At 40.1% G+C, this 22,795-nt stretch overlaps 1 long non-coding RNA gene across 4 annotated transcripts in view; it reads right to left on the bottom strand.

The window, feature by feature from the left end:
• The window catches only part of LOC135184767 (uncharacterized), a 353,179-nt gene that overhangs the window by 190,495 nt on the left and 139,889 nt on the right, over window positions 1-22,795 (bottom strand). For all 4 annotated transcript variants that reach the window (XR_010306160.1, XR_010306157.1, XR_010306158.1 and 1 more), the window contains one exon: window positions 7,052-7,177. This is a non-coding gene — a long non-coding RNA (uncharacterized LOC135184767). The remainder of the gene's footprint in view (window positions 1-7,051; window positions 7,178-22,795) is intronic.

Raw genomic sequence — 22,795 nt, 5'->3', positions numbered from 1 at the left:
GTACGACTGGTAAAGAGCCTTCTCCTGGATTGCACACTATTACAGAGAAAAAAATACATTTTGTGTGTGTATAACAGAAAAAGTTTTTAGATCAATAAACAGAAAATCACAGTGCCCTAAAAGATTTTGTAGAATGATAAAGCTGCCAGCAGCAATTCCCAAATCATGTATCTATCTCTCTCTATATATATTGCCACAAAGGTGTACTGCCCTTTGTTTTATTGGTTATTGTGGAGCACACAGTCTAAAGGTTCAGTAAAGAAGATTTAATTTTCTCATGATTACAGTTATGAGCTGCTGCACTGCCAAAGAGGATGACTGGATGGAGACAGACTGCATAATTCTGTATGACTGAGGAGTGGATGTGAGTTTGGCTGGAACTATGAAGAGGAAGAGGGAAGTCAGAGAGAGTAATTTCTAATTCTTGTCATAATTTTGGCATGGCTTTTGATCTGACTCTTTTGTCCAAGTTCATGGCTACACATATTTGCACAGCACCTAAACTGTGCAAAGCATTTTTATTAGTTCATGTGTTTTTACTTCATTTTAATGATAAAAAAGATGAGGGTAGCATCATTCCAAGTAGATACACATTTGTGACAAGTTCAGTCCAACTTCTTGTATTACGGTTGAAACTTTGCCTTTAGTTCACTCCCTTGTGTTTGCCTATTTGCAGTAATGATGACATTCAGTCACCTTTTACCCACAGCCTAATTGAACAGAAATTCTGGGGGAATAAGTAAGAGCAAAACTGTCATCCCCTAATCTGCAAATATGCTAAAAGAGTGAAGAAAGAGGATTGTAGAGAAAAACTCTTCCCATCTTCGATAGCCACTGACTGATTCATGTAATTTAATTACCATAAATGCGAGTCAGTAACTTCTTCCATTAATTTCTATCTAATTGGCCATTTAAACAGGGTGCAAAATCCTTTCTCAAAATACTGAATACTGAGTAGTACTGAGATTTTCCCTCGCCCTTCTGCTCTTTTGGCTCTGATACATAAAGGACAGCTGGAAACTCATCCCTTTTTAACTTTGCTGTGCAAACATGTGCACACACATCCTCACACACCCTCCTCCCCATGTCCCCTCTACCCCTTTGTGACAATAGAACGTTGTCAAGTGCATTTTAGAAGCAAGTATCTACCACGTTGTGATCTTTAAGGGTTTTAATAGCTATCAACTTGATTGATACCAAGGCTTAACAATGAAATACTGCAAGGAATGAAACTATGACACTGTAGCTGAAAAGACAAGGTCTCTGCTATGACTGCAGTCAGAGTCATGCTCTAATGAGCACAGTAGTGGCAAACGACACACGCTGACTGGTAAATTATGCAGGTGACTCATGGTCACTGTTAATATATTCAGAAAACTCAGAAACCACAAAATAAATGCTTCCCTCATGGTGGATGCATCTTTTATCCAGCCTTTATTGGGTCAAGCATGGACTTCCGGTTTGAATCAATGACCTTAAAGGTCTTTACCAACCTAAATGATTCTGAGACACTATGGTACTATGATTCTATGACTCTCTGCTCTCTGCTTTTGTACTCTTGATGTTTTCAGGTAATACACTATGTTTCTCAGCCCAGCACCTCTTTCTGTTCGATCTTGCAGTCAAACCCTAATCTTGCTCTTTTGAACATCACAGCCTAAAGTCATTCACTATTATGCTTTCCTTTCCAACTCACAGAAGTGGATGAGACCACTAATGAGGAGAGAAATCTTTGCTAATAAGTAAATAGCTTTGATAATTTAACTGCTAAACATGACAGAATCAAGAGACATGAAAATAGATTTAGCTAAACAATATCTCATTCTTTGCTTGAATGCTTCTGATTAGTGCTTTCATCAGGATATAGAATAATAGAAGTTTCTATCTTGTATCAGATTAAAAACAAGGCCCACCTATAGGAACAAAAATTCCCATGCTTAAATATATTTACACTGTAGTCCCACATACTTATAAGTTCAAGGCCATAAAGGAGAAAGTTAAGTCTTTAGAGGATTAGGAAATTAAAAACAACCAGCCAACTCCCAGTGATACTTTAAAATGCATGCAGCTGCATCAATTTCTATCCATGTTGTCTAGAACATGGCAGTAAGATATGCTGAAAGAGCAGTAAAGGGTTCTAGAGGAATAATCTACAACACAGTATTAAGATTTCAATATTTACCAGCTATCCTGACAAAAACAACCATTTTGGGATCCAGCTAAATCATACTGAAGAATATGACCTACATTCAGGAGTACAGCTGGCATGGAATTAAGTCTGTACTTTGTAAACCTATGATATCCATCTACTTGTCAAATTTTTGAAGTGGTGTAATTTGAGAGGTATGGAAGCTAACAAGAAAAAACCCTCAATATTGGTGAGGTAACCCAGCCTTCAAATAAATTGATTTGTTCAAACAAAGGAGTAAGAAACTTAAGAAATCAGCTAAGTTTTTCTACCTGTTGTCCCAGAACAGTGGAAACAAAGGCACTACTGATATTTATATTGATATTTTCTCAAACATATGATAAATAGAAATATAGAGACCCACCCACAAAGGTTCTGAATATGGTATTTAAAAATTCTGGTCCACTACAAAAGAATCAACAACTTGAAGAGTCTTGTGTGCTTTATCCGTCTTTAAAGTAATTTTTATGTGCATTCTTTCTTCACTTAAATATTATTTGGTCACAAAAAGTTGACTGATCACTGTGGTCATTGTTGCTTACAGGCTTCTCTGTATGAGTAAGTACAATAGACATCCACGCACTGTGTTTAAGATAATTTCTGGTTTAGGAGTGGTAAAAGCCTGAAAATTGGTACTTCAGTGGATGCACTTAAGAGAGACCAAAAGGACAACAGCTGTGCAGCTAGCCCTGTAATCATGACAACAGTTAAAAATGAATTCATTCTATCTACATGATTGAAATTCATTTTGTGTCCAGGGACAAGAGTGTTGAATGAGTTTCATAAGATGGTTACACATTGCACTGCTGAATCATTTTAGGTAGAGACTTATCTGAAAGTAGTGGAATAGTTTTGGTAATTCCTCCTGTGTATAGAAAGATAAAAGTAACTAAGATTGTACTCTGTAGTTCATTAGATACTACATCAATTGCTTTGCTATTTTCTGAAATACTGTCTGCATAAAATTAAAGGTGGTTGTTTTTTTCCCCCCACATTTCCATTAATCTAAGGCTACATACAGCTATTTTTGGAAGAAGAAAATATAAGCACTGCACTGATGCATAGTCTCTAAATATCTTTTTATTGTAAGTATGCCCAATTTCTATCACTGGCACCCAAAGCATTGCTTATAGTGATTTCTTTTCTTATTTTTTTGTTTCCTTTCAGAGAGTTTATGAATGCTGATACCTAGCAAGAAAGATACCTACGCACAAGAGTACACATACAGGCTCTGGAGCAAAACTAGAAGTGGGTATGTTCAGATTGGATATTAGGAAGAAGTTCTTCACCATGAGGGTGGTGAGACACAGGAACAAGTTACCCAGGGAGGTGGTAGAAGTCCCATCCCTGGAGGTCTTTAAGGCCAGGCTCGATGTGGCTCTGAACAAGATGATCTAGTGTGAGGTGTTCTCGCCAATGGATCCTTGATGTCCCTTCCAGCCCTGACAATTCTATGATTCTTATCTATGATTCTATGTTAAAAAGAAGATTAACACATTAGCTGATACATTATGGATGTCTACATTCATTTTCTGCCACTGAAAACTGGTCTCATGGTTTCATTTTAGTCCTATTTGCAGCTATTGCAAAATATTGATGCTATTAGGTCTTTCACTTCAACAGATGACCAAATGCATTTTGTACAGATCAGTATTGAAATACACATGCAGAATCTGTTTGGGAAACCTTTGACCATAGCTATTTCTTCTACTTTGTGAAGACTAACCCCACATAGAAACAGAATCTTAACATTTGACTTAAAAAGTTGAATTTCAATGAAGAAAATTAATTCTTTTTGCATCTATAGGAACTCCACCTTCCTGTTTGCATATCCAACTGGTAAGCTGACAAGAAGGATGTTTCTTCTGTAGGAAACTCTTTGCACTGTAGCTTAAATTCTTCTCCGTTATTAGAACATTACAGAGAATGATATCACAGATGCAGGAAGGCTGAGTAGCTGAGACCCATCCAATTTCCCATCATACTCAACATAAATTCTGTCATCTGATTTGAACCCCCAAGATTATATCTAAGTTTGGATCTAAAGCAGGAGTCCAGAAATGCAATCCCACACCTCTTTCCCTCTTCTATATCTGTGTGCCTTGGTTTTAAAAGTGGAAAGGAAAGCCTGTCTGCCAATGATGGAAGGGAACTGCAGCATACTCTAACAGGATACCGATATGGATCCTGCAGGAGCCAAGACTCTTGAATGGGCCATGGTACACATCTGGTACCCAGCATAAACCTAAACTCAATTTTGTTGCAGCTAGGCAACAATCTGCAGATGTTAATACTTGCTGAAGACTGATAAATCAGTGACTGTGAAGCGTTCTGTCACTAGAAGAGCACAATATTTAATCAATCTGGCTCTTACTGTTAGACACTTCTGTTTTGAAACGTGGCATCTGTTATAGTTTTAAGGCTCTGCCTGAATTTTCCAGAGAATTTGAATATAAAAGAGAAACAATTCTGGGGACTGGACACAGAACAATAATAGGATAAGTTTATCTAGTTCCATGAATCATAATTATCATAATTCCACAAATATCTTGTATTTTGCAGTACAAGTTTGCTCTTTCTCTCTCTGGCTGCCTTCTGCTTAGCTTCTGGCTGCTCAGTCTCTGTTCCTGACCTTGTATTGCATGACTGACTCTCTTCTGTTATGGCTTTTGTAAGGTATGAAGTGTGGGGGAGAAGATAGAGACAGCAGGTCCTCTGGACCAATTTGTGTCCTGGGGGAGAGAGTGAGCATGCTGAAATATTGTACAAGGGGTCATTGTGGTGTTGTGGAACTGTAAATATAGGTAAATATACCTTGTACATAGTTACAGCCTTTTATACCTCTATATTTAGTCTACTTTTTGTGTATATAATTTCACTTAACTGCCAAAATTCTGAGTGAGTGTGGTAGATTTACTCTGGAGGGTAAATTTCCAATTTGTTGGAGTGCAAATCTAACCCAAAACAGGATCCGGAGCAACATAATCTATCCTAGTGTCACATCGGGAAATGCAGAAAGCTACAAGTTGTGGTGCAGAAGGAAATTCTCCTTTTCTCTCCTTTCTGCTTAGTGTAGGAAAAAAGTCCTACAGAACAAATATATACATCTGCCTCTGTTTGTGCATGTTAAGAGAAAATGATAATCTGCATCTTGGTAACCTTCACATCATGTGTATGTGCTGTGAGATTTAACAAAATTTTCATGCTGATCTTGTAATGGTATGCTTTTAAGTCTTGCTGTTTTTCCTTGGAAGCAAATGGTCTGTGGCTGCAAGAACCCAAACTTAATGGCACTAGATCATCTCTTGACTGTCTTCCAGGTTAACTTGGCTTCAATTATCTCTGCATACCAAAGCAAGTCCTAGAGCAAGGCAGCTAAACACTGTGGCTTCATTTGTTATGTATACTACCCTTGAGTTACAGGTCTGTAACACGCATTCAAGTATTTTCCTAGACACTGAAAGACAAAGCAGCTATTGCACACTGGAGAAGACTCCTCAGGTTAAGGGTACAAATCAAGTTTTCATTGGAAATTAGGCTAAACTAAACAGAAGACATAAGTATGTTTTACTGTAAACTCAAATGCAACGAGAGCAAAGAGAAGCTAATTCCCTTTCGTAGCTAATAGGTACAGTGGTAGGTCTGACACCTTAAGATAGAAACAAAACCCTATTTATTTTGCCAAGACAAGAAGGAATTTGCTCTTAATATTTCTCAGTTTCTAGATAAATTGTTTTCATCAGGTTACTAATAAAGGATACTATTATATCTGGTAATAGTCTGGGGAAATGATTTAGTGTTGAGTGGAAGTTCTGTTTGAAAAATTAAATGTTTCAAAAACATCTCACTCCTGAGACCTAGTGTAACCACTGAAACAGAAAGGACAGTCAATTTCATACATAAGTAGCAGTAGAAGCAGACGGGAGAGAGGTCATAGGAAAAAACCCACAAACAACTGGGAAGAAGTGCTGGTGTGGTATGGGAGTATAGACTTTTGTAAAGTGTGAAAAAATACTGAATGGCATGTTGGTGAGCCTGAAAGATGAAAAGTCTGACAAGTCATAAGTAAAGAGGATGGGAAAAAATGTTCTATTAGAAACAGTAAGAAGAGAAAGCAGGGGGGAAATACTATCAAGAAAAAAAACCTCCTTTGTTGTTATTATTCCCTAGTTGGAGGTGGTTGCTGGAATACTTCCTGTTTTTAAAAAGTTGAAAGGAGACATTTACTTTGCAGACAAAAGTAGTTCAGGCTTTTGTAGCTCACACTTGATTTTATTTTTTTTAAATTGCTGTTGACAAGGACTGAATAATATTTTTCAGGTCTCTAAGAGCTTGATCCAGCTCCACTTAAGTCCACAGAAGTTTTTCTAGTGACCTCTATAGACTGAAGATCAAGCAACGAATGAAACATCTCCTGCGTGTGTGCCAATAGCAACAAACTCATCCCATATCCTGGTAGTGCTATCCAATATCCTTCCCCTCCTCAAAACACAAAGTGAGGTGAAAGAGAATATATGCACACAGCTGCAGCTGTGACATCTTAATGGATCTCATGTCAGAAGGTAATACAAAGCTATTAAAACGTCCCAGCATAAGTCATTTGTTACGAAATGAAACAGAGCATCACTGCTCACACTTCCACAGCCTCTTGTAAACAACAATGTTGACTCTAAGACACCCACCTCTCAATTTTAGGATATTAGAATCACAATCTACCTTAGGGCAAGAGATAGAGAACAATCAACAGGTGAATGCTTATTAAGCAGAAAACAAGGGCCAAGTGCAAAAGGTACTTTTGCGATAACTGCTCTGTGACTCTGCCAAATTTAAAGGAGACAGAAAGATGCATTGATGGTTACTTACTTGAAATGGAAGCTCCGCGTCAGCTGTTGCAAACCAGCATGGTAATTGATTCTGGTTTTCAGTTGTGCACACCACCATCATATTGCAGATGGCAATCAATATTGCCTTTTGCCTTTCAGATTACGCCTGTAAACAAATAAAGAATGGTTCTTAATTTTAATTCATACGACTCTAATTATATTTTACTTTAGCCACATCCAGCCCCTGACATTCTATGATATTTGCATTTTAATGCAGGCATACATATATACATAAACACATATACATACATACACACATATATATGTGTAAATACAAATACTTAGATAATATATCCCAATTTATTAATTATTATATATAAAAATTTAACACAGGCATAAAAAAAAGTTAGAACATCCACTCTAATGTTATTTAATATCGAGAATCAAAGCCTGAATTCAAACCAAAATATTATCCAATAAAAAGTATCACACTGAAGAATCCTGTGTGGGTCTAGATTCAAGCTGTGTGCTAAGTTCTTCCTAAATATTTTTGTCCACATACGTTTTAATGAGTGCCCATGATGCAAGTAACAGATGCTAATATTGTTAATGAATAACAGTGTATCAGTGTGTCTCTCTTCAGTGATCCAGTGTAAGATTCTAAAAGCCTGCCATTTATTTCAGAGATAAGCTAAACTAAAGAGGAAAAAGCTGCAAATGCTGAAGGCCTTAGATCATCATTAACCATTTAATAGATTGTCCTGAATTTCACACTAGGATTTAGTTTAATTCAAACATGCTTAATACTGCTTGAAGTATCTTTCAGATTGATGGTAGGTGACACAGCTGAAAAAGTGCTAAAGTATCATGAAATTGCTCTTCTTAGATGCTACAAGTTTTTAGATTTTTAGGGAGACTTTCAACTTCCTCAGTAGCTTAAGGCTCCAGGCAGAGGAGCAGAAGTGGGCATCGATGGGTGACTATCACTCACTACTTTCTCTCTGTTAATATGCAGTAGACTGAAATGTTTTCATCCTGTATTTATTATTAACTTTCTGCACAGAAGCAGCTGACAGAAAGCAGATGCCACTAAGCCGAGAGACAGTGTTGATCAGCTTGACAGTAGAAAGGCTCCAGAGTGGGTTGGGTTAAGGACACGTGTATGAGATTCAACAAGGTCAAGTTCCAGGTCCTGCAGCTGGGCTGCAAATAACCCCATGCAAGGCTACAGCATGGGGGAGAGTGGATGGAAAGCCACCCAGCAGAGAAAGACCTGAAGGCATTGATAAACAGCTGGCTGAATATAAGCTATCAATGTGCTCAGGTGGCCAAGAAGACCGACAGCATCATGGTCTGTATCAGGAACAGCGTGGCCAGCAAGAGTAATGATGGCCACTCAACACTAGTGATGTCACACCTTGAATTCAGTTTTGGGCTCCTCATTACAATAAAGACAATGAAGTCCTGGAACAAGTCCAGAGAAGAGCAAAGAAGCTGGTGAATTGTCTGGAGAACAGGTCTTATAAGGAGTGGCTGAGACAACCAAGGTTGTTCAGTCTGGAGAAAAGGAGGCCAAGAACAGACATTATGGCTCTCTACAAGTACCCAAAAGAAGGCTGTAGTGAGGTGGGAATTGGTCCTTTCTCCTAAGTAAAACCTAGTAAGATGAGAGGAAATGGCCTCAAGTTGCACCAGGGAAAAATAGGTTGGATATTGGAAGAACCTTCTTTACTGAAAGGGTTACCAAACACTGCAATAGGCTCCCAAGAAAGGTAGTTGAATCCCTATCCCTAGAGGTGTCTAAAAGACTCACAGATGAGGTGCTAAGGGACAATGCTTTAGCACCAGATTTCTTAGAATTAGTTGGGCTTGATGATCTTAAAGGTCTTTTCCAACCGAAATGACTCTGATTCACTGCAGCATTATAATTAAACAGTGTGTCAGGGGATTAACCTGCAGACACTGTATAAAAATGATAAATCAGCAGTGGTGAAATCTAGAGTTCATGCACTGCTCTTGAGCTGCTCTATAAGTTCATGTGTAATTTTAAGATCATGACAGGGGAAATGGGCCACATAAGGGGACTTAGTTTCATAGAGAGATCCAAAATACATGAGTCAGTTTTCAGATGTGAAAAATAAAAGCTGTTTAAATCATAAAGACCATACATATGCACAAATATGCTCATCTACACCTAAGCACACTGATTTACAGGCACAATAGAGATTACTTTGTTAGAGCACTGCACTCAAGAGTTTTCACTTCTGCTTTAACCAGTTGCATTGTACAGCAGCCAGATCAAACCATCAAAATGTCATACACTTCATGCACAGCCTCCAACATGTTTTTCTCTGCTGAGGGTAAACAGACCAAGGAAGATGATATGCCAGTTAGCTTGGGAAAATAGAAAATAAAAAAATTGTTTGTTTCTTCTTTTTTTTTTGAACAGAAACATTGAACTCACACTGCAGTAATTAGAGATGACAGAGTTACAAAGCATATCCTTGGACTGTATCATTCACCCTCCTGACTCAGCCTGAATCTTTGCATGTTAGGGAGGTTTTATATGAAAGGTCAGAGTTTAGATCGTCTTTCATTACTTACTGTAATCTGCTCTTTGTGACTATCTTTCCAAGACTGACTTAGAAGCTCAAAAAGAATAGGGACTTTCATGCCCTTTGTTTTGCTGTACCTTTCCCACCTCCCTGATGATACTCTGAAGTTATTTCTTACCCAAAATAGATATCCTTATCTAGTTTGCCTTATATTATTAAATGATCACTGAGATGGAAAATAAATGAAGATCTATGTAGCTTTAATGAAAGAAAATTCAGTCCTTGCACAGTTGCTACAGCAGGAACACAAAAATGCATTGTCTTTGAACAGCTCACACAAACAAATCTGGTTTACATCAGCTCCTTCATGTCAGTGATTGTATTCACACTAGAGATAGATGTCTCTAGGACTGTAAACAAAACAAACCTTTACTGATTGCTAGCATCTTCATGCACAGAATAAATGGGGGTGTGTGTGTCATGATTTTAGAGTGAACATTCTAGACTGATTCAAAATTATAAACAAGAGACAGGAACTTTATGGACATATTTGAATAAAAGGTAAATAAAGAATTGTATTGGATACAGAAAAGCAACAACAGGTAAGTCTGCATCACTCCATGAGCTTGATGGTTCAGGATAAAGTGTCCTGCATAAACTGTTCTTGGCTCCTTTCACTCTTGCTCTCTGCAATTCTGCATTTCCCCCTTATTTCTTTCCTGACCTTCTGCTAGTGTATTTCATCTGTGAGGTATTGAGAAGGGAAGGGGAGGGAAAGTCCCATTTTTTGGGACTTTTGGGTTTGTTCAGGTTTTTTTTTTTTCTGTGTTATTTTTAAATTTCAAATAATTGTAAATATATTTTGTACATATACATTGCATTTTATGCTTTCAGATGTTAGCTTTGCTGTAAATATAGCTTCATTCTGCTTCCAAACCTTCCGAGCCAGTCTGGTGATTTTATTTTGGGGTGGGGTGTAATTTCAACCTACCACAGTATGATACTAAAATCAGCAAGCTGCAAAAACTCACCCAAGTAATTGAAGTTCTCTTAGAAAAAAAGTGGTGACAACTCCAGAAATGAGGAGAGGGGTTGAGCCCTGGAGTACATTTACTTTTACCACAGTAAATCTCCTGTAATACAGGTATGTGCCAAGCTATCTTTTTGAGTGAAGCTTTAGGCTTTCAGTAGAAGAGAACCCAGACTTGAGGTCTTAAAGATCCTTAAAGGAATTGAATTTTGTGGGTTTTATTCATGCTCCCTAGTGGATAGAATCCTGTATCTCAATACTTCATGCATAATCGACAAAAAATTTTCTGTCAAGCTCAATTCTGCAGACTGAATTATCTCTCACTCAGAAAGAAAAGAGAGTCCCTGGAGATCAGGTTTGAATCATGGGTAGGATAGAGATGTTCTGAACCTCCCTGCAATCTCTTGTAATCCCAGGGATAAATATAAGAGTGCAATGTCCAGTACTTTTATAGCACCAAGAATTTAACTCTATTCTTTAAGGAGTCAACCATGCTTTAAAATATTGATGAGAAAATATGATGCAAGGCCTTGGCTGCATAAATGGAGCCTGCTAAGGAATGGAACAGTTTGCATGAGCCATAAAAATACTTTTGATAGTGTATATAATGTTACTTAAGATGAAATAAATATTCCTGAATCAGAAATAAACTGGTTTAGTACAAGGCAATATTTATCCCAGGCACAGAGACAGCTCTGTGTTCCTGCAGAGTTTCCTCTCTACCACAGCAGTTTCACTCACACAGCTGTATGCAATCCTTACCTGATTTAGACAGCCAGCACATTTTATTTTGTAGCTAACACCCAAGAGAAGATTACATTCCACATGGCAAATGTCCCCAGATCTCTGATTTACTAAGGCTGTGGAGTGTTTCATGACAAAGAGGACAACATGGTACTAGGCAAGACAAAGTGCTGGCATGCTCTTCCCTCAGGTTTCAGGATGTCTGTGCCTTCATCAGAGCACAGTGAATAATCAGAATGATACAAGCACAGACCCAAGGATAAAAAAAAAACCTTGGGGAGCATTGTGCACTGTGCCTCACAGATTTTGGATTTGAGGTTGAGTGTTTGTGGTGTTGTTGTTTTGTTTTGTTTTTTTTCTTTTCCCTATTTATTCTTTCATTTATAAAACAAAGGCAGGAGGAGAAAATCAAAACAAAAGAAATATTTCATTTTCATCAGATGAAAATCTGCCCTGCTATATCTTTATGCTGAAAAGTAAACTCATTTCTTCAAGTATGAAAATCCATCCTAACCACACTGAAATACCTCTTTTTATATATACACCCATGAGTACAAACATTCCTACCTAGTCTCCCAAACCTCCACAAGAAGACATTAGGAAAATTGTTATATTACATACACACACATCATCTATTGTCAAACATCATTTTACAATGGGGCTAATTTTCTATCTAGCACAGTAGTTTATCATCCTTTGCCCTTAATACATGATAATTTCAAATCAGTTAATATTTTTATCCAAGGCAGTGAAATTACAGAATGGTATTTTTAGAATTCGATATAATGGGAAGAAAGTTCAGAATTAATGAGAACAGCTAAGTGAGATATGGAAAGCACATGAAAGAAGCTATGAAGCAAGGTCAAAAAAGAAAAAAAAAAAGAATTTAACAAAATGAGTGGGCATCCAGAAACACCAGGAGAGCTGTTGATGAAAGCATGGCAAAAACAGACCTGAAAACATGTTTTAAGAATATATTGCAACCTCTGCTCCTAGAAATCTTTAAACTCATCGAATCTCACTGCTGCAGGAATTTCAGCACTGGTGTGTTTGAAGAATGCTGTAGATAAGTATTTTTCCAGAGCACTAAAGACATATACCTATGAAGGGGACCAAGAGAGAATAAACTAAATAGAAAGAACAGCAAAAGTACCAAGCAGAACAAAGAGAGAAGGCTGAGAGATCTCATCAATCTCTATAAATATCTGAGGGGTAGGCGTCAAGTGGATGAGGCCAAGCCCTTTTCAGCGGTCAGCAGCAGTAAGACAAGAAGCAATGGGTACAAACCTGAAGACAGAAGGTTTCACCTCAACATGAGGAGAAACTTTACAGTTAGAGTCACAGAGCACTGGCACAAGCTGCCCAGAGCAGTTGTGGAGTCTCCTTCTCTGGAGACTTTCAAAACCTGCCTCGATGAATTGCTGTGTGGACTATCCTAGAGGATCCTGCCTTGGCAGGGGAGTTGGACTCTATGATCTCTGGATGTCCCTCCAACCTCTAATGTTCTGTAATTCTGCAAAATATCAGAAATAAATGCACAGAGGGAAAACTAAGGCATAGAATCATAGAATGGTCTGGGTTGGAAGTGACCTCCAAAGGTCATCTAGTCCAGCCTCCTCTGCAGTAAGCAGGAACATCCCCCCAAAACCAAGAACAACAGTCAAAGAGGCAATACACTATTTTACAGAGCAGAGGGAGAAATATGGAGATGCAGATGAACACAAGCTTTCATCAGATTGAAAAAGAATTCTGTTCCCACTAGACTAATGTAAAGTGAGAAACACAGTGTGAAAGAGTTAACTGATTACAGAACTGGCATAGCCAGAAGAAATTCACTATGTCTCTTGTTCATACAGATGCGTACCCCTATGTTCACCTTCTAACTAATCTAGAAAATAACACAAACCAACAGAGCCTTTCAAACAATTCACCTATATTTTCTATGGGAGTGAAAGAAGGCCAATGGAATCCTGGGGTGTATTAAGAAAAGTGTGTCCAGCAGATCAAGAAAGATTCTCCTCCCCCTCTACTCTGTCCTGGTGAGACCCAATCTTGAGTACTGCATTCAGTTTTGGGCTCCCCAGTTTAAGAGGGACAGGGATCTGCTGGAGAAGGTCCAGTGGAGGGCTATGAGGATGATTGGCCTGGAACACTACCTGATGAGGAGAGGTTGAGTGGTTTGTTTTTTTTTGTAATCTGGAGAAGAGAATACTCAGAGGGGATTTAATAAATGTTTATAAATATCTGAGGTCTGGGGGTCAGGAGAGGGGGGACAGACTCTGCTCACTGCTCCCTGGGATAGGACAAGGAGCAATGGATGGAAACTGCAGCACAGGAGGTTCCACTTCAACACAAGGAGGAACTGGAACAGGCTCCCCAGAGAGGTTGTGGAGTCCCCTTCTCTGGAGACTTTCAAGACCTGTCTGGATGCATTCCTCTGTGACCTGAGCCAGATTGTATGATCCTGCTTCAGCAGGGGTTTGGACTCGATGATCTCTTTGGGTCCCTTCCAAAATCCTGGCATCCTGTGAAAGGTTGTTGCTAATGCTAAAGGCATAGCCAGGGAAGCTGTCATAAAAATACAACTCAGTGATAGAAATTTATTATTTTTAATGTGTATCAAGCACCATTATCATGCCTGAAATTTCATGACCATTCAAGAAGAACTTGAAACACCTTTTTAGATTTTTTTTTTCAGAACAATTGGGTTTTTTCCCATTGTGGTGCCTCAAACAGCTGAAGATCATGTACAGCTGTGCTGAAATAGTTTACTTTCTTTCACCCCTTTCAGCATGACAGAAGTGCTGCCTGGGGAAGGGGAATCAAACATGGCTTTCATCTGCCTTTGTGTATGCTCATTTTTCTGCTGGCATGAGTTCGACATATAGATAACTGCATATGTGGAGGGGATTGACATTATAGCTGTGAGTAACAGCACAACTTAATACCTCTGTGCAGACTCTGGGTGAGTAGTAAGGGCCATCAAAGACAGAGAAGCTGCTCCTGCTGCTTAATGTTGCAATCACCTTGGAGTAAAACAAACACTGCATTCTTCAGTATGCATCTACTTAATGAAAGAGTTGATTCCATGCACAAACTAAAGAGGCTGCAAATGTGAAGTCTGCCCAGGGGGCTTGTGGATTCTCCCTCTCTGGAGATATTCAAGACCCACCTGGATGCATTCCAGTGTGATTTGGTGCAGGTGATCCTGCTCTGACAAGGGGGTTGGGCTGGATGATCTTTTGAGGTCACTTCCAGTCCCTAACATTCTATGATTCAATGATGAAAACTAGCATTTCCTCTTCATATATGGGTATTGGCTCTGGTAGGGAGACATCCCCTGAAATCTCCAAAACAGTGTAATATGAGCTAGATCTAGAATCACAGTCTAAGGGCAAGATGTCTCTGTTGGAGCATTACAGAGTAACAGCTTCCTTCAGACTGTTCCTAGCACAAAGGAAGCAGGGCAGAAGTAGTGAGTGATTTTTCCTTCTTGGATACTCCCCTACAACACGCAGTGAGTCTCAAAGATAGTAAAGAACAAAGAAATGTTGGAGTGCTCTGATTTGTCTTCCCCTTCCCTAATCATCTGTAATGTCCTGCTCCCAGAAAAGACAGAGGGACTGAACCATCTACAGACTCAATATGAACAAGATGTCTGGGGAGAAGCACTACAGCTGATCAGGCTGCCTCTTTCTAACAAGGGCTTATGGCTTTGGATTTTGAGCTGTCTCACATTCACCTGCATCGGAAAGCACTGGACTATGTGTATAAACACATGAATGGCTGCACAGATATACCTTTCTTACTGCTCAGTGTCTTACAGCAACCAATCATGACTAGAATGACCACAACAGTTCTGAGTCCACACAACACTAAAAGAAAGCCTTTAAAAATCTGATTTATTGAATTCACTCAGTGTTCCTGAATAATAGATTTACTAGTTAGGTACTCCTAAATATGCACAATGGTTAGTTAATTATTGACAGCAGAATAAACCTCAACCTCTCTTAAATCCCCCTGTGACACTATCCTTTCAGTTTTCTCCAGTTCTCTTCTTCAATGTCAAAGTTAACCCAGTTTAAATCCATCTTGAAGTTCAAATGAAGGAGTTTTCCTAATAGAGTTGAACAATTATAATATCAGGCTCAGACAGTGTAATTACAGTTTAAGTGCTTGTTTTTTTTTTTTTTTTAAGTCCATTTCAGTATTGCTAGATATCAGATAGGTTGGTGTCAGAACAGAGGCTGAAACAAGTGACAACACAAAAGTGCAATCAATATGATCCATGGCATACACTCCCCCCTTCTACCTCATTTAGAGCACACACTGCTGACTGGCTTACTGCTGTGACATTAATTTTCCACCACTGCTGCAATAACATGAGGCAAGGTGTTTCCCACAAGCCAAACCATATTAATCCTCGAGTGCTATTTGTGCCCTTATACAACCCAACATATTTCTGAAGGAGGAGTTGAAGAGTGCAGTTTCACCCCATGGAAGTGTTTCTTGGATCATCACCTTGATGTAATCATTATTGGGGTAGCGTCCAAATGAATAGTTATGATTTTTCACCAGATGAGTGCCTAATCTGTTGTATTAATCCCATAGTTTACATAGCTTACATATTAAATTTTATTCTAATAAAAAGATTAATGCACCACTATACAGTGGCACACAAATAAAGGGGAAGGTTTAAGCATTACACAAATGAAAATTCCTCCTGCTTTCAGCAAATGTTTTTCTGAACCTTTTTTCTTAAGAGATTTTTTCAAATTCTGCCTTTCCATTCTGGTTCATAATGAAAATGCACTTTGAAATGCTGAAATGGGAGCTATGAAAAGACTGAACAACAGCAGCTAAGTGGCTGTACTGCACTGACAGTTATTTTTTGCTATTTCTGGGGTTTTTTTTTCCCTCTTGAACATTTATCAAGTGTCTGTCCAGCTCTAATAAACAGCAGCAGCAAGATCTGTAAATGCTCAGAATCACAATGGTGTTCCATGAGGAACAGAAGTCAGAAGTGCTTGGGCTTTTTTTTTCTTTCCAGATACCCTATTTCTGCAAAGAAATACTACAGGAGTAAGCACATCTTCTTAAAGTCTTGGTTGGTTTTATTAAATTGGGGGTTTATAAAGTTTTGTTTGGTGGGTTTCTTTCTTCCTTTCTTTTGCTGTTGCTCCTTTTTTGTGGGGGTTTGTTGTTGTTCTTTTTCATTTCAATTAAAAAATATAAAAATACTACACTATCTGTTTGGATACTGAGGCATAAGACACACAGGTTTCTGTTAACAGCTGCAGGACATTTCTTCTATCTTATTTAAACCAGTTTCCCTGCTTTTCCTCCTTGTCTGAATTCTAGTAACCTCAGGACTTTTAGCAAACTTAGAAGCCTTTTCCATAGTGCACTCAAACAAAATTTTAAAGTAAAAGAATGATGAGTAACACTAACCCTTTCCCCACTCTAAATTAACACAAGTGCTAAATTAAACACAAGCCTTACGATCTCTGACTTGTAGCACCTGTGCTTTGTAGCACCTGCTACAAAGTAAACGTATGGCATTTAGGCTTATTGTTTTGTTCTCCTTTGGCTTTATTTCCAAAACTTCTCAGGTAAAGGACAAACATAGTTGCTTATTTTGAGATCCACTTGCTTTGAACTCCTGGAAATTAACACCACAGTGCACCGGGCAGTTTGGGTTGTTTTTGTAGCCCTATTTTCACAGCATTACAGAAACATTCAGGTTGGAAAAGACCCTCGGAATCACCAAGTCCAATCAAGAACCTTACTCCACAAAGTTCACCCTAAAACATATCCCCAAGCACGACAGTGAAATGACTTTTGAAGACATCCAGGGTTGGTGACTCAGTCACCTCCCTGGGCAGCACATTCCAATGCCTGACCACTCTTGCTAGGAAAAAAAACCTCTCTGCATGTGTTTTATGTTCTGCTTCTATGTTACACTTCTGAGGAAAATAAAGCCCCACAATTCCTTCTGACAGCACAGAATAAGTTTAACAGCTAAACCAAAAAGCAGACATTTGTTCAAGGTAGTAACTGAGTCACCACCTATACTACTTCAGTACCAGTGAGGCATGCAGGCAGAGCTCCCCAATGGTCTGTTCCCTGCTTGCACAAGCTCAGCTCACACAAAACCACACACTTATGCTTTGTCCCCTCAGATGGAGCTCAGGAAGACAGAGTTACCTCCCAAACGGCGCAGACCCTGACAGCGCAGGCTCAACTCAAAGGAAACAGAACCACAGAAACTTCCAGGTTAGAAAAGCCCCTCAGGATCACCGAGTCCAACCTACAGCCCTACTCTACAAGATTCACCTTAAACCATATCCCTAAGCACCACATTCAAACGACCCTTAAACACATCGAAGGTGACTCCACCACCCCCCTGGGCAGCTCATTCCAGTGCCTGACCACTCTCTCCCTGAAAAACGTTTTCCTAATGCCCAATCTAATGGTCTCAGCGTGAGGCCATTCCCCTTTGTTCTGTCTCCAATTACCTGTGAGCAGAGCCCAGCAGCAGCCTCTCCACAATGTCCCTTCAGGTAGTTGTCGGCAGCAATGAGGTCTCCCCTCAGCCTCCTCAAACTAACCAGTCCCAGCTCCCTCAGTTGCTCCTCGTAAGGTTTATTCTCTAGGCCCTAAACAAATACACCGTTTTGCATCCCACCCTTTCTTGCACCCACATAAAAAAACCTTTCTCAAGTTAAAGCCTTCCACAGAGTAAGATCAAATGAAAAAAAAAAAGGTCCAAAGCAAAAGCACCTTGGACCTTAACAACAGCTCCCAGCGGCAGAAAGCAAAGTGACGCAGCACAGGTCTCCAGAAAGCACCGAGTGCTTTGTTATTCAACGCAATCAGCTGGAATCCAAGCTGCCTACCCCAAATACCTTCCATCCAGGATCGCCTTCCCTCACTCCTCTCACTCGGACTTCCACTGGGTGCTGGCGGCAGTGGGGGAGAGCAGAGGAGCGGCTGGAGCAGCCCCTTGCTGGACGCAACTGGTTCCAGCCGGTTCCAACCACCCCACCCCGGCGCACAGCTGAGGCCCTCAGCCACGAGCAGGTGCCTTGGGGAGCACCTGTGCAAGGAGAAGCGCTGCTAGGCAGCCAGGACCCATGGCAGCAGAGTGAACAACCCTTCCAGCTGGGGACTTGGAGGAAGGAGGAGGGGAGATGTTTCTTCCTATTCAGACTATTTAATTAGAAAAAATAATAGATTAGCTTTGCCCAAGTCAGGACCTGGAGGATCAGGCAGGTGGCCTCATTTAGACATCCACATTCCCTCTCTCTTTCACCGTTTCTTAGCTGTTGGGTTTGCTGCTAAGAATTTTAGACCTAAAAAAAGCCACCTATTCAGGCTGTTTGAACACAGAAGGAATGGTTCATCCCTTCAGAGTACAAAAATGAGAGAGGCTTCCGTGTCCTGTGACAATTTGATTTGATTTGCACTGCGTTACGGAGTGCTAGAGGAATTAAGAATTCCTCGGGTGGTACTTTGCCTGCCAGGGTACAGCTCGTACTGCCCTAGTTTTTTGCTGATGTCAATCTATTTCTTTGCTGATGTGCAACAAGTTCATTTAGCTCCTAAAAGCTTTAATCAGGTTCTGGGCCCCCCAGTTTAAGAGGGACACTGAGATGCTTGAGCGTGTCCAGAGAAGGGCAATGAGGCTGGGGAGAGGCCTCCAGCACAAGCCCTACGAGGAGAGGCTGAGGGAGCTGGGATTGGTTAGCCTGGAGAAGAGGAGGCTCAGGGGTGACCTCATTGCTGTCTACAACTACCTGAGGGGTGGTTGTGGCCAGGAGGAGGTTGCTCTCTTCTCTCAGGTGGCCAGCACCAGAACGAGAGGACACAGCCTCAGGCTGTGCCAGGGGAGATTTAGGCTGGAGGTGAGGAGAAAGTTCTTCACTGAGAGAGTCATTGGACACTGGAATGGGCTGCCCGGGGAGGTGGTGGAGTCGCCGTCCCTGGAGCTGTTCAAGGCAGGATTGGATGTGGCACTTGGTGCCATGGTCTAGCCTTGAGCTCTGTGGTAAAGGGTTGGACTTGATGATCTGTGAGGTCTCTTCCAACCCTGATGATACTGTGTGATACTGTGATACTGTAACATGGACTAGTCAAAAGGCTGGCATGGCTCTAAGCAGATTGGTATCACCTGTCTGCAGGGATCTCAGGATCCACTTAAAGTTAGGGTAAGTTTTAGTACTAATGAATCAGAAACCAGGCACAGCTGATGAACCAGGGTTGCTTATTATTAATTATCGATATTATAGCTTCCTAGATAGGTCCCAGCTAATAAAAGAGTTTCATCCTGCAGTGCAACTATACATACCATGACACACTTTTTACAGTCCAAACAGAAAGGGAGATAAAGGTTAACAAAGAATAAATGTGGGGGAAAAAACCCCAACACTGAGAGCTGAAAATACTTACACAAAACCATACTCCAAGGTAAATGACAGAGAAAGGGAGAGAACCAGCTTTCTTAAGTCTTAACCCAGTGGATTCACACTGAGCCCAAAATGTTTTTGCCAAGTGTGAACATAATCATAAATTCCCTTCTGCCTCAACCAATCTGACCCTGAAATCTCAAGCACCTCCCAATGAACCCATGGCTTCCTCAGTCTGCTCCATTTTCCCTTCCTAACTCCAAACTAGTATGCTGCTGATGGCTTCTTCCCGTAAGGAAGTATTATGTTATTTCCCCAAAATTCCCCTAAACTCCGTTCTGTAACACCCCTATAACAAGACAGAGCAAACACATTACAGCAAAAATGGAAAAGAACACAAGCATTTTAGCTGCTCTGTCTCTCTGACTGCTTTGGAGAGGGGAAAAAAATCAGGTGTGTCATACAGAATCTTGCTAGGGATGCCCAGAGATCAGCACAGAGGGCAAGAAGTATATCTGTGTATGTCACATTCCTCTTTTGATCTTAGAGATCCATCTCTAGCCAGATCTAAACCAAGCCCACTCACATCAGTTTATCCCATTGAGGAAATTACAGTGAAGTGATAAATTTGATCTGTTGCCTTTTAGAGTAAGAGTTTTGCCACTGAGATTCGTCGAAACTGGATCCAGTGCGGAGAAGGATGATTTAGCACATCACATAGTGAATAGCTCTTAACCAGATACTTGGTAATTTAATAAAGTGTCTGTGCAATATTTCTAAGCTGACGAGGGCAAACCCTGTTAGGATTGAATTTTTAATTAAAATTGTTACTGCCTCTTTCCCCTTTTGGTGTCAAATAGATCATTTACATTTTCAACATAATTTCCTTTAATATCTAAATAAATGTTCCACTTAATGAAAGCATTTAAGCAACTTTTTAATGAAAAATGAAATATAATATTATAGGGCTGAGACTAAGTTTCTTGAATTTTACCACACATGTGGAACGTGTGATGAACTAAGGAAAATATTTTGAACCTGGTGGGCTCTAATTTACAACCTTTGGTGTATATTCAAGTTTTTAATTAATTTTCTTAGGCATTCTCCATAATCATAATAGCTGCCTGAAAAAAAAGCCAAACCCATTGTAGATGCCTTGGGGCAAGCAGGGAGGGGGATTGTACATTTACATTTCTGAGATGTTTAACAAAAGCTTAATAGCCAACAGTAATAAATAGAGAACATAAATATCTCAAAGGTATTTAGTATAAAGCCTGCCTAGGTTCTACTTTTATGTAAAGCAAGTGCCTTATGAACACAAGTGGAGCTTTAGTCTTTCTTAGCATCCTAAAATAAAACAATAAATAGAGCCTCTCATTGCACTGCTTATGTTAAAACCTCACCTTTTAGAAATATCACTGCAGTGATTAAAGAACACATCATCTACCAAAACAGACATATTAAGCCATAGGATTGACTTAGATGCTTAAATGACTTAAATATCAAATCACAGTTAGGGATAACTTGAGTCTTTCTGTTGCTGTTCAGAAATTCTACCTCAGTCATAAGTTATGTAAGCTCTAACCAAGCACAGTGTGTAACAGCCTGATTTCAGAAGAGGTACAGGTTTTGGCATTCCTAACATGGAATCATAGAATCAACCAGGTTGGAAGAGACCTCTAAGATCAGCCAGTCCAACCTAGCACCCAGCCCTAGCCAATCAACCAGACCATGGCACTAAGTGCCTCATCCAGGCTTTGCTTGAACAGCTTCAGGGACAGTGACTCCACCACCTCCCTGGGCAGCCCATTCCAATGCCAATCACGCTCTCTGCCAACAACTTCCTCCTAATATCCAGCCTAGACCTCCCCCAGCACAACTTGAGACTGTGTCCCCTTCTTCTGTTGCTGATTGCCTGAGAGAAGAGCCCAACCCCACCTGGCTACAGCCTCCCTTCAGGTACTTGTAGACTGCAATGAGGTCACCCTTGATCCTCCTCTTCTCCAGGCTGCACACCCCCAGCTCCCTCAGCCTTTCCTCATGAGGTTTGTGTTCCAGACCCCTCACCAGCTTTGTCGCTCTTCTCTGGACACATTCTGGTATCTCGACTTCTCTCTTGAATTGAGGAGGCCAGAACTGGACACAGTGCTCAAGGTGTGACCTGGCCAGTGTTGAGTACAGGGGAAGAATAACCTCCCTTGTCCTACTGGCCACACTGTTCCTGAACCATTTTTTTGGTGGTTGGTTGGTTTTGTTTATTTTCCCAGTTGATGCCCTATCTTCATTCAACTGAATGTTTTCAACAGCTACTTCTGTCTCATTACAGTTTACAAAGAATGTCTCTTCAAAATTGTATTGTAGCTCAGTGTTACTGTTCATGACAAAATAGAGCCTGTGAAAGAATACAGAGGAGTTGTTTTCCACCAAAGGATATATATACCACGCAAACATTTTAGATAAGCAGCACAGTAAGTTCTCTGTGCAGTGTAATTTAACACAAAAGATGCCTTCAACTGATGTTATTTTAACGATCCAGAGCTTGCTAGCTTGAGTTCACAACCTGTACATTTCAGGTAGCTTTTCAAGTTCACTTCACACAAATGCCATGATTCCAGATGAACTGTGGCTTATTTGCAGTTCAAACAAATTCCACTTCATCTTGAATAGTTCAGTATCATCTGGGGACCAATTACACTGACCTCTATGTGGCACAACTAAGACCAGAGTTTCCTTTTCCTTTGATTGCAAGATGTGAATGGTCAAGCAACTCATTGCCACAAAGATGTCTCCTTTGAGCATACACAGGAACTGTATGCATAATGTATGCAGTTATCAAGAACATCCAAGCCTCTTAAAAGAACTGAAAATTTTATTGCATTTTACTAGGCCTTCACATTGTAAGTGAAGAAAAAGTGTATTTCCACCAGGGGGTTCCTAAACATTGTAAGCAAACACAGCTATCAATTACCCACCCTGCGGTCAGGAATGGGCTGCCCGGGGAGGTGGTGGAGGCACCGTCCCTGGAGGTCTTCAAGAAAAGACTGGAT

This window comes from Pogoniulus pusillus, chromosome 21, assembly GCF_015220805.1.
Source record: "Pogoniulus pusillus isolate bPogPus1 chromosome 21, bPogPus1.pri, whole genome shotgun sequence".
Taxonomy (NCBI): domain Eukaryota; kingdom Metazoa; phylum Chordata; class Aves; order Piciformes; family Lybiidae; genus Pogoniulus; species Pogoniulus pusillus.
Note: the sequence above shows the minus strand (reverse complement) of the source record. Positions and strands in the feature narration are given on the sequence as shown.